At 39.5% G+C, this 14,277-nt stretch overlaps 1 protein-coding gene across 2 annotated transcripts in view; it reads left to right on the top strand.

The window, feature by feature from the left end:
* Positions 1-14,277, top strand: part of LOC114045951 (protein TANC1-like) — a 265,490-nt gene that overhangs the window by 59,663 nt on the left and 191,550 nt on the right. The window contains exons 1-2 of one of the 2 annotated variants that reach the window (XM_027866164.1): positions 2,715-2,781; positions 2,893-2,932. The exons of the other annotated variant lie outside the window; for it this stretch is intronic. The gene's annotated coding sequence lies outside the window, so the exon portion shown is untranslated. Of the gene's footprint in view, positions 1-2,714; positions 2,782-2,892; positions 2,933-14,277 lie in introns of those variants that run through there. 2 annotated transcript variants of the gene reach the window in all.

The raw sequence follows: 14,277 nt of genomic DNA, 5'->3' as shown, positions 1-14,277 counted from the left end.
CTCCTTTGTTACAGATATTATTCCTCTCAATGCAGCCACATTTCATACTAAAATTTTTTGGGGTATTGTGTCTACACTATTGACTCATTGAATTTGCAGGTCACTAAAACCCCCAGATCTTTTCCCCCCCAGGAACTGTTGTCTAGTCACAGCTTCCCTATCTTGAGCTCCTGAAGTTTATATATATATAATATGTATATGTTTTAATTCAAGTGTAGGAATTTAGATTTAGTCCTATTAAATTTTGTAACAGCATACAGAATTGTCTTTTTCTCTGCTGCCCCATAGAACCTTTTTATGTTATTCTTATGGCTGTACCTCACCACTTTCTGACCTAATTTGGTCATAGAATATGTACTGGCTTTGCAAAGAATGATGGACTCATAAATAGTGTTTTGGGTGGATTGTTGGGGAGAGAGTAGATTAGTGTCTCAGATAAACAGAGAAAGTAGAGAAATTTTGTAGTAAACTATAGGAAATTAAGGCTGTTGTCACCCTGAAATAGAACTGTGGCCCAAAATAAGCATTTCGTATACATATAGTCTTTTGTGTTCTATATTTTAGAAGGGAAAAATATAGCAATCATAGAAATCTTTCAAACAGAGCCCCCTAATCATGTCATTTAGAACAACTGGGTTCCATAGAATGTGGTTTGGGAGATGCTACTCTAACCTTTTATTGAGTACTTTCATACTTGCCGCACACTTTTTAGGGGCCAAGCTAAAGGTAAGATGGGGGAGGAGGGGAAATAAAGCAAGTTTTGTTTTTTTTGGTTTTTTTTCTTGACTCAGCATAGATTGTAACTTATCTTCTGAGAGAAAGATCTGAGATGGAGCTCTTTCCTCTATCAGAGGATATAGCTGTAGTTGGTTTAAGACCTCCATAGCAATTCCTGATGGTTCTAGTCTCCTCCTTCTTGGCCTCTTGTAATTATAGCATTTGGCCCTTCTAACCCACGTAGGACTGAATGCAGAATCCACACTCTGTGATCTGGCCACCACAAAAACAGCCTGCCAGGGATAGGCCTCTCAGGAAGCTGCCTCCCCTTGAGGACTCTGTAATTTATTTTGGGTCCTTTGACAGTTTCTTAAGCTCCCTCACTTTCCTATTTTTTTTTTCTGTATTATTTTTTGCCAAAGTTTGGTTTCCTGTCTTCATAGGAGTAGTTAAACTATAACGGGCAGTTCCAGCTGGGCAAAAGGAGGATGGGGTAGGGGGGAGGAGGGTAAAGAATATGTATATGTGAACCACAAATTGAAAATTTAATTTTAAGATGCTTTACATATTTTTTTTTGATCCAGGAATTTTTATTTATGCTTTGTTGGCAGAGAGATGCTGCCTGACTTTAGAGGTATTATAGGCCAACCAAGATTGTTTTCTGAACCTAGTGGATGTGGCTTAACATATCCAGCATCTCCCTTTTCTTCTGTTTAGGTGGGTTGTGTGAAAGGATTGGCTGAAGATCTGTGGCAGCTGGAGTCTCGAGCCTCTCTTTCTTAAGTGTTGAGTCTTATTTAAACAAAGCTTCCTTACCACCCCTGCAGATGAAGAGGCAAGTGATCCCTTTTATGGGAGAGGCAGGTATTTGGGCTTCTCCTCACCAGGTGGAGCTATCCAGCTGTGAATGGTTAAAGACCAAGTTGGCTGAGGTAGAAACCTAAGGCAGCACTACCTGGGAAGCTAAGAATCCCTGTTAGGACTGATGAATGTGGCTAAATGTAGAGCCTTTTAAAGGAAAATGGCCAACCTGAATGTGGGGCAGCCACGCTTATACTTAAACTAATCATAGAATACCTTTGGGGCTGGAAGGGGATCACAGAAGTCATCTAAATCAACTTTTTTTAGTGAACGTAAGACGAAGCTTCGACCCAGAGAGGTTGTGACTTGCCTGAGACCACGTAGCTAGTAACTGGAGAAGCTGGGACTTGAACCCAGGTCTTCTGACCTCAAATCTGGTACTTTTTTCCACAGTATTTGTATTCTTCCAACAGTCCAGCCTATTGACTGCTTTTCAAATGGGAGGGAGGAAGTGACATATTCCAAGATATTGCTCACTAGTTGTCATGGTGGTTGAACTTTCTTCTGGGAAATTTTTTTCTTCCTTGGGGTTTCTAGGCTATCATTTGTGTCTTCATGTAACAGGGCTGGGATTTGTTGTTAGTGCACCTGTATTTAAGTCCCAGTTCATTGCCACTTACCATGTGACTTTGAGCAAGTCCAGTTTCCTTATTTGTAAAACTGTTGAGTTAGACTAGATTATCTTTAAGGAAGGCCCCCATCTTGCCCTAACTTTCTGTGAACCTACAAGCAGGGCACAAACTTTTGAACTTACTTGCAGCATTGCTGTCCGCCCAGAGAAAAACCCTTGAGCTCCTTTCTCATCTTTGAAGTCATGATGATGGGCTGGGGGATGGTGGTGTGGTGCTGTGGGGTGGGAGTGGGCATGCTCCTCTAGAACTTCTAATTAAACAGGCTCCAAGGGAAGAAAGTGTCCTCCACCCAGCCTGTGCATGCACAAACCTATTAGTACTCTGGTGTCCTGCCAAAATAGTTCTGTTGGCTCATACGTGATTCCACAGGATAAAGCCCTTCCTTTTGGCATTGTAGGCTGGCAGCATTGCTATGAAAGATTTGAGTTGGGAGAGAGCCTGGCTTTCGATGTGTTTGAGCATGGGGAGTATCCTAAAAAAGAACCTTCTTCAAATTCCAGGGCAGGTGTGGCAATCCAAGGGAGACTGACCTTGAGAAAGTTCGGTTAAGGCCTGAGAAACTGGTTTATGTGTAAGGACCTTTTTATTTAGCCTTTAGATGTTTTTTTTTCGCCCTAAAAACCTTTGACCACCTACTTGTAAAGATCCCATTAAAATCATGATTCTTTTTTTTTTTTTCCAGGCAGTTGGTGTTAAGTGACTTGCCCAGGGTCACACAGCCAGTAAGTGTCAAGTGTTTGGTCTGAGGCGGATTTGAACCTAGATTCTCTTGACTTCAGGGCCGGTGCTCTATCCACTGCGCCGCCTAGCTGCCCCTAAAATCATGATTCTTAAAGTATATGTTATCACTTTAGCTGGTGGTGTTTCTCTTATAAGTGAGGGTTGTTGGAAAGTGCACTTGTAGTATCAACATGGAAAGTCTGTTAAGGGTAAGAGTAAATAAGTCTTTCAAGTTGTCGACCTGTCTTTACCTTACTAATCTTACTGCTCTTTCCTTTGGTTAGAGTAGATCTGGCCCATATTTTCACAGCTTTAGAGCTGGAGGGGGATCTCAGAGGACAAAACTTCATTTTACAAACAAAGAAATTGAGATACAGGGAAGTTAATGGATAGTAAGGAGATGTTAGAGGGCAGGATTGGAATCTAGGTTCTCTTGCTACCAGTCACTGCTCTACCTACTCTTTGTTCATTTCTCTTTGAAGAAGCTGCCGCTGGCTGTGGTGACTGTGTGAGGGCTGGGGAGGCTCGGAGCTGCATGGCTTAGTTCTGCTTCCTTATGGCTCAGACTGGTTTTCTTTTTCCACTTCTCTTTCCAGCTCTCAGTGGTTGGCTTGCCCAGTGGATGATGCATGGTGGTCTTCTTAAAGGCAACGACAGCCCTTTTTTCTAACAAGGGAGCAGTGTCTAGGGGTGAGGTGAGGTGAGGTGAATAAGGATATAGGCAGATTTGTCTCAAATGGGGAATTGTACAAAGAGCCCTTGGACTTAGAGGCAGGAAAGCCTGGGCTTGGATTTCAGCTCCGACACTCACCAACTGTGTGCCTTTGGCCAACTCATTTAACCTTTGTGAGCTTCTTGTAATGTGGGCAGTCGTGCTTACCTGCTGTACCTAACTAATCATATCACTGTGAATTAAATGAACTAACGAAGGGAACTGTGGTATAATCCAGGGTTCCCAGCCTTTGAAACGTGGACCTCAGGGGCACCACAATGGGGACAGAGGAGAGAGGAAGGAACAGAATTATTGCAAGGAGCTACCAGATCTATAAACAAACAACTTCTCTAAAGCAAATAAATAGCCTACATATCGATAATACTTCTTTGCAAATGTTATGTAGCTGCTGTTGTGGTTAGTCAAATTTATTTAGAAAGGTAACTGAATTCATAGCATCATTTTGTTATATATTTTTCTCAATTATTGGATCCTAACAGTACAACTACTCTCATGGGGAAGGCTGTGAGATTTTTTTATGTCAAAAAAAGGGACCTTCATACTCGAAGGTTAGGTGCATCTGACTTGGAACCGAAAGATGTGGGTTCAGATTCTGACTCAGAGGTTTCCTTGCTTGCTCTCCTGGGAAGGTCATTTAGTTTCTCTGAGTTTTTCTTCTCTATAAAAAGGAGATGATGATACTTGTATTACTTCCCTCATGGGTTTGTAAGGAAAGTGCTGTGGAAATAGAAAAAAAAAACAGTAAATAGAAAGAGTTACTTAATGCTTAATGAACATAAACAATACCAATTGTTAGGGTTCTGTTGGGCAGCTAGAGTGCAAGTTCTGGAGTCAGGAAGACTCATCTTCCTGAGTTCAAATCTGGTCTCAGACACTTACCATGTGACCCTGGGCAAGTCACTTAACCCTGTTTGCCTCAATTTCCTCATCTGTAAAATCAGCTGGAGAAGGAGATGGCAAACCACTCCAGTATCTCTACTAAGAAAACCCAAAAATGGGTCGTGAAGAACAAAGGAGTCTGTTTTTCCTGTTTTGTCCTTTGGTTGATTTTCCCACTCCAGTCCATCCTTCACTCAGCTATCAAATTGATCTTCCTAAAGTTCAGGTCTGACCATGTCAGGACTTCCCTCTTCTCTGCTTCAGTAAACTCCAGTGGCTCCCTTTTATTTCCAGGATCAAATATAAAATGCTTTGTTTGCTTTTAAAGCCTTTTACAATCTGCCCCTTTCCTACCTTTCCAGTTTTCTCACACCTCATTCCCCCTCTATTTGTTTCCTTCCTTCCTTCCTTCCTTCCTTCCTTCCTTCCTTCCCCAGCACTTAGCACAGTGCCTGGCATAGTGTGGTGCTTCATTAATGCTTTTGACTTGATTGATTTATTGCCTCGTATTACCTTGCAAAGCACTTTACAAATATTATCTCATTTGATCCTCACAGCTCCCCTGTGAGGTTGGTGCTATCATTATCATCTCCATTTTACAGGTGAGGAAAACTAAGGAAGATAAAGGCTAAATGACTCAGCCAGGGTCACCCAACTAGTAAGGGTTTGAAGCAGGATTCTAACACAGGTCTTTCTGACTCTAGGTCCAGTGCTGGGTGTGCTGTACCACCTCGCTGACTTACATGGATCAACTCAGGGGAGCACTTCTTTCCTTAATCCAAACCCCACCATTTGAAAATTTTTGTCAGACTCAGGACCCATGATTTGGATGGAGTAAAAACCTCCAATAAGTTCTTCCTCTGCAAGTGATCACCCCTTTACTTGCAGATAAAGAAGACCCAATCTAATCAAGATTTTTTACAAGCTCTGAGAATGTTAAGAATATCTATTAAAATGTCTTCAGCAAGTCCTGAAGTTACACAGAATGTTAAATTATATCTTTAGATTTGACATATATGAAATGTAAACATGGATAAAATGTGTACATTTTACATATAATTGTTTATATATACACACCCAAGTCTGACTTGGAGCCAGAAGGGTTGTGGCAGTCCTGCGGGTCAAGGCCTCAGACACCACTGCAAACACCCCAATATCAGTGGAGGGCGCTACTCCCAGTCACCCGGAGACGTAACCTTGGAGTCATCCTTGACTCTTCATCTTCTCCATCTGTCCCCCATATTCAGCCAGTCATGACAGGTCCTGTCAGTTTGAATTCCATAATACCTCATATTTGTCCCCTTTTCTCTACTTGCTCAGCTACTACCATTGTTGAGGTCCTTATCTCTCACCTGGACTGTTCTGTTTTGCTTCCTAATTGGTCTGCCAGCTTCTAGTTTCTCTTCATTCCAACTTATTCTATACAGTGCTGCCAAAATAGGTCTGATCATCCTACCCCCTGCTAAACCTTCCGTAGTTCCCTATTCCAGGATAAAATACAAACTCAGGCTGGTATTTAAGGTTCTCTACAAGTTGGTGCTTACCTGCCTTTCTACCCTTATTATTTTTATTTTTTATTTTTTGCAAGGCAATCAGGATTAAGTGACTTGCCCAGGGTCACACCGCTAGTAAGTGTCAAGTGTCTGAGGCCGGCTTTGAATTCAGATCCTTCTGACTTAAGGGTCTACCCTTATTTTTACCTCTTTCCTTCGTGAACCCCCTTGTCTGAGCCAAACTGTAATACCTGAATTCCACTGGTAACTTTGCCTTCCTGTATTTCACACAGGTAGTTTACTTTTTCTACTGTCTCTCAGGTGGTTAGTGCCTTCTTTCCTCTACTCTGTTTACATTTTAATATTCTTCATTTGTATGCATGTCATTTCCTACTCTCTTCCTTTCCCCTAGTCTAAGCTTTTTGTACAGTTTTTTGTTTTTATCTGTCCCTAGCAGTAGCAGTTAGGGGCAGTACCTTGCACCTACCTGCAAGAAGTACCTGCCTCACTTAAATCCAGTTCACACATATGTCAGGACAGCACCCTCAAGATGTCTTTTGTTCTTTTCAAAAATGAAGGACAAACTTAAGAAACAACTTAATACTGCCTCTTTTGTGTATAGCTACACACACATATGTATAAATGAAATTTCATTTACAGTTGTCTAACTCTTGACTTTTTATTCCCATCCACTAGTCCTGATTTCAAGTTAGTGAAATATTCCTGTGTTGAATAGAGACCAACTTCCTACCAAGTTTCTATAGTTTATACAACCCAAAGAAAATGTAATTTCATCATCTGACCACCTCTGCTTTCTATATTATTATTATTATTGTTATTGATGATATATGTATATTCAACTTTATATGTCTCCCATATTTTCTAAAACTTTCTGTTGTTAGCATGTTTTGAACTTTGTCTCCCAACCCATGCTTGTTCAAAACAAAAATTAATATTAACCTTTGAGAGTTATCGGGACAAAGAAGTGTAGTCAATTTGAAAATTTAACCTCTTTGAGGAGGACTGGGATGGCATTTAAGACAATAACAGGAACTCCAGAATTGTTGGCTGCTGTAGGTAAGAGGTGAGAAGAGGTGAGGATGCTGAATTCTTTCACTGTCAGTTATTTATGCTTAGAGAGAATAGCTCTTATTGTGGAAGCTTTTGCTCACCTTGCTTTGTGCCCAAAGCAGACTGGTTGTGACTTGGTGATTACATGGACTCTGGCCACATTCTTGTCGCTGATGTGGGGAGACGGGCAGGAATGAAGCTAAAAGCTGCCAGTATGTCCAAGGCCCTCTTCTTTTCTCCCTCCTCCTCCTTAGACATTTGAAATGTTGATTCTAGAGACCTGTGGTTATAGAGATATGAGGGCTTTCTGGCATTTTAGATATTTAAAGGCTAGGGGAGTAGAGCCTGATCATGAAGGCTGCTGGCTTACTTTCTCTTCTTTCAATGGGTATTTGGGGGTGGGGGTAAGAAGACTGGATGATGCCCCTCTAATTCTGAAATGCCAGTGACTCTTGGCATGCTTTCCTCTTTGCTACTTAGATCCTATGTCTCCTCCATCAGAATTTATTTGTCTAGGCCTCTCTTCTATTTCATTACCCTTTCTCCCCACCCCCATCCAAATCCCAAATGGCTTCTTAATACATAACTTTGGGGACCTCTGCTATATAAAGTGTTTGGGGCCTATGATGAATATCCTATTTTATCTAATTGTTAAGAAATGAGAAAAATTGCTTTCTTGTAACAATATTGGGAACCAGTGTTGAAGGCTTAACCTAGTTGACTAACAGAATATCTTAAAAAAAAGTCCCCCTCCCCCCAAATAACAAGCATTTATTTCTCCTCTTCTGTACCCTATTTGAAGGAAAAAAGAAAAAACAAACCTTTGTAGCAAATGTACATAGTGAAAGAAAGCCATTTCTTATATTGGTCATTGCCAAAAATCTATGTCTCATTTTGCTTATTAAATCCACCGCCTCTTTGTCAGGCTGTGGGTGACATTTTTCATCATCAGTCCTTTGGAATCATGATTAGCCATTGCTTCAATCAGTTATTAGTTGTCAAGTCTTTCAAAATTGTTTTTACCAACATTAACTAACTTCATATCTAACAGGAGCTTATGATGTAGTCGATTTGAGAGAGAAACAGAAGAGATTAGAGGAGAAAAATTGTTTGGATTCAGTGGTGCATACAGTGGTGAAAAAGTGTTCCTTTCTCCCCTTGAGACAATTTTGGAAATCTTCAGACATCAAATCTTTTCTTTATAGCAATGAGTTTTCCAGGTTATTATGAACATTAAAGATTAGCTTTTGAGATTAATATTTTAGTCAAGTAAACTAAAAGCACACACACATACACAAACAGCCTGTTACTGTGTAGCAGATATTTGTTGGGAATTTTTTGAATTGTATGTAACTAGTTTAACCAGTTCATGTTGCCAAGCTAAACATTCCCTTGCTGTGCCATAATGTGTACTATTGTTGAACCATGTTATAAACTTTTAAACTTAAAATGATCCAAGATGACATTTGTCTACAGTTGCAGGCATATGGTCATCTTAAAAGAATTGGGCCATTCAATTTGAAACAACTGGTTAAGTTTGTGTAGCTCAGAAATATTTAGAAATCCAGGTGTAAGTCTTTCCTTTAAGGATTCCAAATGGTTCTGGGCTGCAGGTAAAAATGAGAGCTGAAGTCTTGTTGAAACACATTCCTAAAACTGATATAGAAGTAATCATCTTAGAAGAAATAGATTGTAAGGGCAGGCCTTCTCATATAACATCATGTAGTACGAAGAGGGCTGGTCTTGGAATCAGGAAAGCTGGGTTTGCAGCTGGGTAGATGGTAAGTGCTTAATGAATGAATACTTGTTGATTGATGATTAATTATTGACCTCACAGGGTTTTTGTGAAGAAGGTGCTTTATAAAATCTTGAAGTAATTTGTAAATGTAACTAGTGTTACATTCCTGAATAAGTAAGTTTAGAATTTACATAAACTTATCTTGTTAATAATAACTGGCATTTATGTATTACTTTAAGATTTGAGATCTATTTGCCAATATTATCTCATTTAAGCCTCACAACAGCCCTGAGAAACAGGTGCTGTTATTTCTCCCATTTTACAGATGAGGAAACTGAGATCGAGGAAGGTAAAGTGACTTGTCCCAAGTTACAAGCTAGTATTTGGGTGAAAAGGTGTTCCTTTTTCCCTTTGAGTCAGTTTTGGAATTCTAGTACATCAGATCTTTTCTACATAGAAAGGAGGATTCCAGGTCATTATTAACATTCGAGATTAGCTTTTGAGATTAATGTTTTAGTCAAGTAAACTGAAAACATACACACATCTGAGTCTGGATTTGGACTCAGGTCTTCTTGACTCCAAGTTTAATCCTCTGTGCACTTGTACCATCTAGCTGCCTCTGTTTAGAAGGGATGCATGCAAAGACATTTTTTTAACTATAAATTTATGAATCTGACTGGTATGAAGGGGGAGTATTTTCCCTTGCCCCTTTTTAAAATTCGTTACAGGTGCAAACTATATTTTAAGTTGTCTGCTGATTGTTTCTTTGAGATCAGTCTTCTTTGACAACAACTGTTATTGCAAATATTTATTTTATTTTATGAGTTTTAATAAGCCGTTATAGGGTATATAGATTTTTAGAGCCAAAAGGTACCTTTAACATCTAGTCTAACTGTGTGTTTCATAGATGCCTTGCCTTTGACCAGATCAGGAGTGAATCCAATGGATTCAGTTGAAGGGCTGCACTTGAGGAGCTGGAGGGCCACATGTGGCCTTGAGGCTGTAGGTTCCCCTCCCCTGGTAGATCCAAGGGTAAGATCACAAGCCACAACAGTGATTCTCTGGTCACCCCAGCTTCAAGTGGCCCTTCTTTTCTCCTGTTTCTGTGTAGTGGCAAGAGGCAAGAGACTTGGGTTCTACTAGTATTGGCTCTGTTCCTACCTTTTGGAGCCTTTCTGTTCACCATGTGGCTCAGTTTTTGCAGGTTATTTTTGTGTGTGTGTGTGTGTGTGTTTGTGTGTGTGTGTGTGTCTGGGGTTTGGTGGGGTGGTCTACTTCAGTTCTTTTTTATCTAATTACCTTTAAACTATTCTTGCTAAACTTTATCCAGATGATACTCCCAACCTTATTCCAGAGGCTCCCTAAGTCATCCTAGCCTCTCCAAGTTTGATTACTTTTAGGGTTAATGTATATAAAGATAACCATGTAGATGCTGATATATGCTGGTGGTATCAACACTACTTTTTTTTTGGGGGGGTGAGGCGATTGGGGTTAAGTGACTTGCCCAGGGTCACACACCTAGTAAGTGTTAAGTGTCTGAGGCTGGATTTGAACTCAGGTCCTCCTGACTTCAAGGCCAGAGCTCTATTCACTGCACCACCTAGCTGCCCCAACACTAAATTTTAAAGCTTGTGTTTTAGCATATGATGATGATGAAAGTATATTTGGATATATTTTGTGATAAGACCGGAAGTAGAAGTGCAGATCAACCCAGTTATGCCATTCCTGAAGTCATAGGTCTTCCTTCTTTTGTCAGTCCTTTTCCTGCACACTCTTCTGCGTTCCACTACCCCCATCCTTCTTGGAAGAAAATACCAATTTTATGGGGTTTTTTTTTCTGCATGACTTCTTGAACTAATTGGTAACATGTTAAGGGTTTGTTCCAAGGAATGTATGAACATAATTAGTATACTGTATTCTGAGAGGCATCTTGGGAGTTGGGATAGTGTTTGCTTTGCTGTTGAGATCTGAGTTCCAGTACTGCCAATGACACATTTTATGTGTGTGTGTATAAACATGTATATATGTACAATACATATATTTATAAATATATGTGCTGTATACATTTACAAGCATGCATGTATACGTATGGATGTATGTACATGTAACACACATAAAATGATCATGCCACATGACTTAATCTCAGTGCTTTCAAATAATTTTCTCCAGACTAGAAATTAAGAAAGGAATTGCTAATCTCTGTCCATGGAGGGAGTTTCCCTACTGATGGGAGTTTCTCAGATTATAAAATTGTGAGTCTAGGCCAAGAAAAAAAAAAAGGCCTAGTATGATAAAGTTACTTTCTCCAATTTTTTTCCTTACAAGTAGTTTAAATATGATTTCTTGTAATCCATTAGGTTATTAATTTAATTAGCAAATTTTCTTCAGAAAGTAAAACAGTCCAGGTCAAATTTATCACAGGTTTGAAGTTAGTGGAGTACTAATCATATACATCTTACTGTATTTTTCAAGAAGATGGGGCAGCAAAAGCACAGAGGCTTTTTGTGTATTCCAAGTTAGAAATGAACCTAGTTAACGTCTGATTTTGTTTTGTGTACTGTACCTAAGACTTTATCACTTAGATATATGTTTGGTCAAGCCTGTTAGTCAGGATAGCTTTATCCATTTTTTTATATTCAGGCTCATTGCTTTCTCTTGCCTCGGTGAGCTTCCATTCTGCTTGAGTGGATAAGGAAGGATGAGGAGGGGACCTGTAATTTCACTGGTATAGGGAACTCCCAAGAGAGGAACCTCTCCCTAACAATGTAAGTCAGCAACTTCTTTGCGACTTACTATTTTAATTGTTCAGAGCACTGAGAAGTTAAGTGATTTGCCCAGAGATTGTCTAGTAGTATGCTTCTGAGAAAGGAGTAGAATTCTAATCATCATTGTCACTAAGCGCTTTACAAACAGCTGTGGGAAGTAGGCACTATTATTATCCCCATTTTAGTCTGCCAGAATACTCTGACTATAAGACTGGCCCTCTCCTATATGGTACTCCGCCTGGCAAGATTTCCCTGTATGATACTTTTTCTGAGAGGTATTGCCAGAGATTAAATGAGTGGAAATCGCTAAAGTGAATTTCAGTATAGCTTCAAAATATTTCAGTTCAGCAATAAAAAGAAAATGTTGACATTGTTTTACTTAATACTTTTTTTGCAATAATTAATGAGGGCTCTTAACCCCAATTGCCTCACCAAAAAAGGGGGGGCAGCTAGGTGGCGCAGTGGATAGAACACTGGCCCTGGAGTCAGAAAGACCAGAGTTCAAATCCAGCCTCAACACTTGACACTTGCTAGCAGTGTGACCCTGGGCAAGTCACTTAACCCTGTTGCCTAGCAAGAAAACAAAATAAAAACCCCCAAAATTAATGAGGGCATTTAGTGATGTGTGTAATAACCTATAGGAGCAAAATTTTACGTTATTTTCTCTCAACTCATGTTTTGAAATTGTTTATGTGAACTGCAAAAGAGACCCATGTTGGAGGTGACAGAATTTTGAGGGTGTTGAGGGGCTCAATTTTCAAGGTGTCTGAAGGAGGAAAAGAAGGTGTGGAAAAAAATCTTGAGCTTATTATCCAGAAAAGTTGAAAGAGCATATTATTATCTACTAGTCCATATGCCTGCTTTCTCAGCTGCATATATGTATGAGATTAAAATGGTGTTATCTAAAGGGCATCCTTGAGAGAATATTAAAAGGGAAGAGTCAGGCTTTTGCAAATGAAACTCTAGAGTAGATCACATCTTTACCATCACAGTAGTAAGTAGTGTAGCAATTGTAAGATTCCACTGTGCTTTTTGTTTGTTGATTGTAAAAAATGTATTTGATTTGGTAGAAAAGAAAGTTGCCTTAGAGTGTTGCCTCTACCAGCTGTCCCCTATACATCTATCAAAATCATACAAGATTCCTGATGTGATGTAACAGAAGACTTTGTTCAACCCTTCATTTATTCATATCCTATGAGGCATGAAACAGGAATACATATGCTCTCCAGAGGTGCTCACTATTGTCATAGAGCAAATCCAATGTAGGGTCCAAGTTGAAAGAGTGATTACCTGTAGATGATGAAACCTTTCAAAGTCTCCTTTTTTGCAAATGATATTGTATTCATTACATCAGACTGGGACAGTGGAGAGCCTCCTAAATGAGATCTGTAGCTTTTCAAAAGAATTTGGTCAAGCTATCCAATCAAGAAAAACCAAATAGATAAAAAAAATCTTTTGTCCAGACTGCGATTTGCAGTGGGATGGGTAACCTGTGGGGTTTGTTCATTAGTATCACTATATCTTAGATCCCACAATTAGTGAATGAGCTGGGCCCAGAGTCAAACAGGAGGAGGGTAGGCTGGATCATCTCTGGGAAGTTGGCAGGTTCTTTTAATAATCTTAAGCTTCTCTCTGAAATAAAGGTCTGTTTTTTTAACAACAATATTCTTCCAGTGATGTTGCCCTGACTTTGAATTATGAAACTCTACAGTCTTTGAAGAATTGAATTTGAATATTACCCAAAAGCTGTTGGTGGACTTGAACAGGCTACAACGTATTTCAAAAAATTATGCAGGAGAATTGGTGTAAACACTACACTATAAAGAATATCATTAAAGGAACGAATAATCCAAAAAGAAGATGGGTCAATCACCTGGCAAGAGCAAGGAATAATGATGGACAGCCCACTCAGAGGACACTGACATTGGCTCAGCATTTACCTCTGTCATTTCTTCATGATTATGAAAATACAAGGAAAATTCTTTCTGTTGGGTAGAGTCCTTTTGGTAAAATTATGGAAGGTTGTGAAGAAAAATCACATAGGCTAGGCATGGATTGGTTACATTATGCATTGCTAGAGGGAATATCCACATTTGATGTGATCATAGATCCATTATTTTGCTGGAGTATTACATGGTTGAGCCAGAAAGGTAAATTATTTGTCTAGCATGAGCTGTTCTTAAGGAAACTACGTAGATGCTTTGTGATCATTGTTTTATTTTGTAGATCTTCATTAACCATCTTTTTAATAAAGTGTTCCAGCATTTCATCCAGAGTCAGAGTCAAGTTCACTGTCCTACAGTTTTCAGACTCCATATTCTATTTTTTTTAAAAAATAGAAAGATTTGCCCTTCTGTCACTCCTGTGGTACTTCTCCATAACCTTTCAGAGGACACTGACATTGGCTCAGCATTCACCTCTGTCATTTCTACCAAACCTCTGGGATTTAGTTTTTCTTGGACGGGTGACATAAACTCATCAACTTTACTCTTTTGTGGTCTAACGAAAAGGTTAAGCTTTGCTGCTTAATTGTTGTGTGATCTTGGGCAAATTGTTTGATCTCCTTGCCAGGGTTCCTCATGTATAAAGTGAGGAGGTTGATGACCCCAAGGTCCCTTCAAATTGCAAATTTTGATCCTTCAAAGGACATCTAGGTGTCCTCTTAGTA

Source organism: Vombatus ursinus, unplaced genomic scaffold, assembly GCF_900497805.2.
Source record: "Vombatus ursinus unplaced genomic scaffold, bare-nosed wombat genome assembly UNPS02014779.1, whole genome shotgun sequence".
NCBI classification, from domain to species: domain Eukaryota; kingdom Metazoa; phylum Chordata; class Mammalia; order Diprotodontia; family Vombatidae; genus Vombatus; species Vombatus ursinus.
The sequence above is the reverse complement of the archived record's forward strand: the minus strand, read 5'-3'. Positions and strand labels throughout refer to the sequence as shown.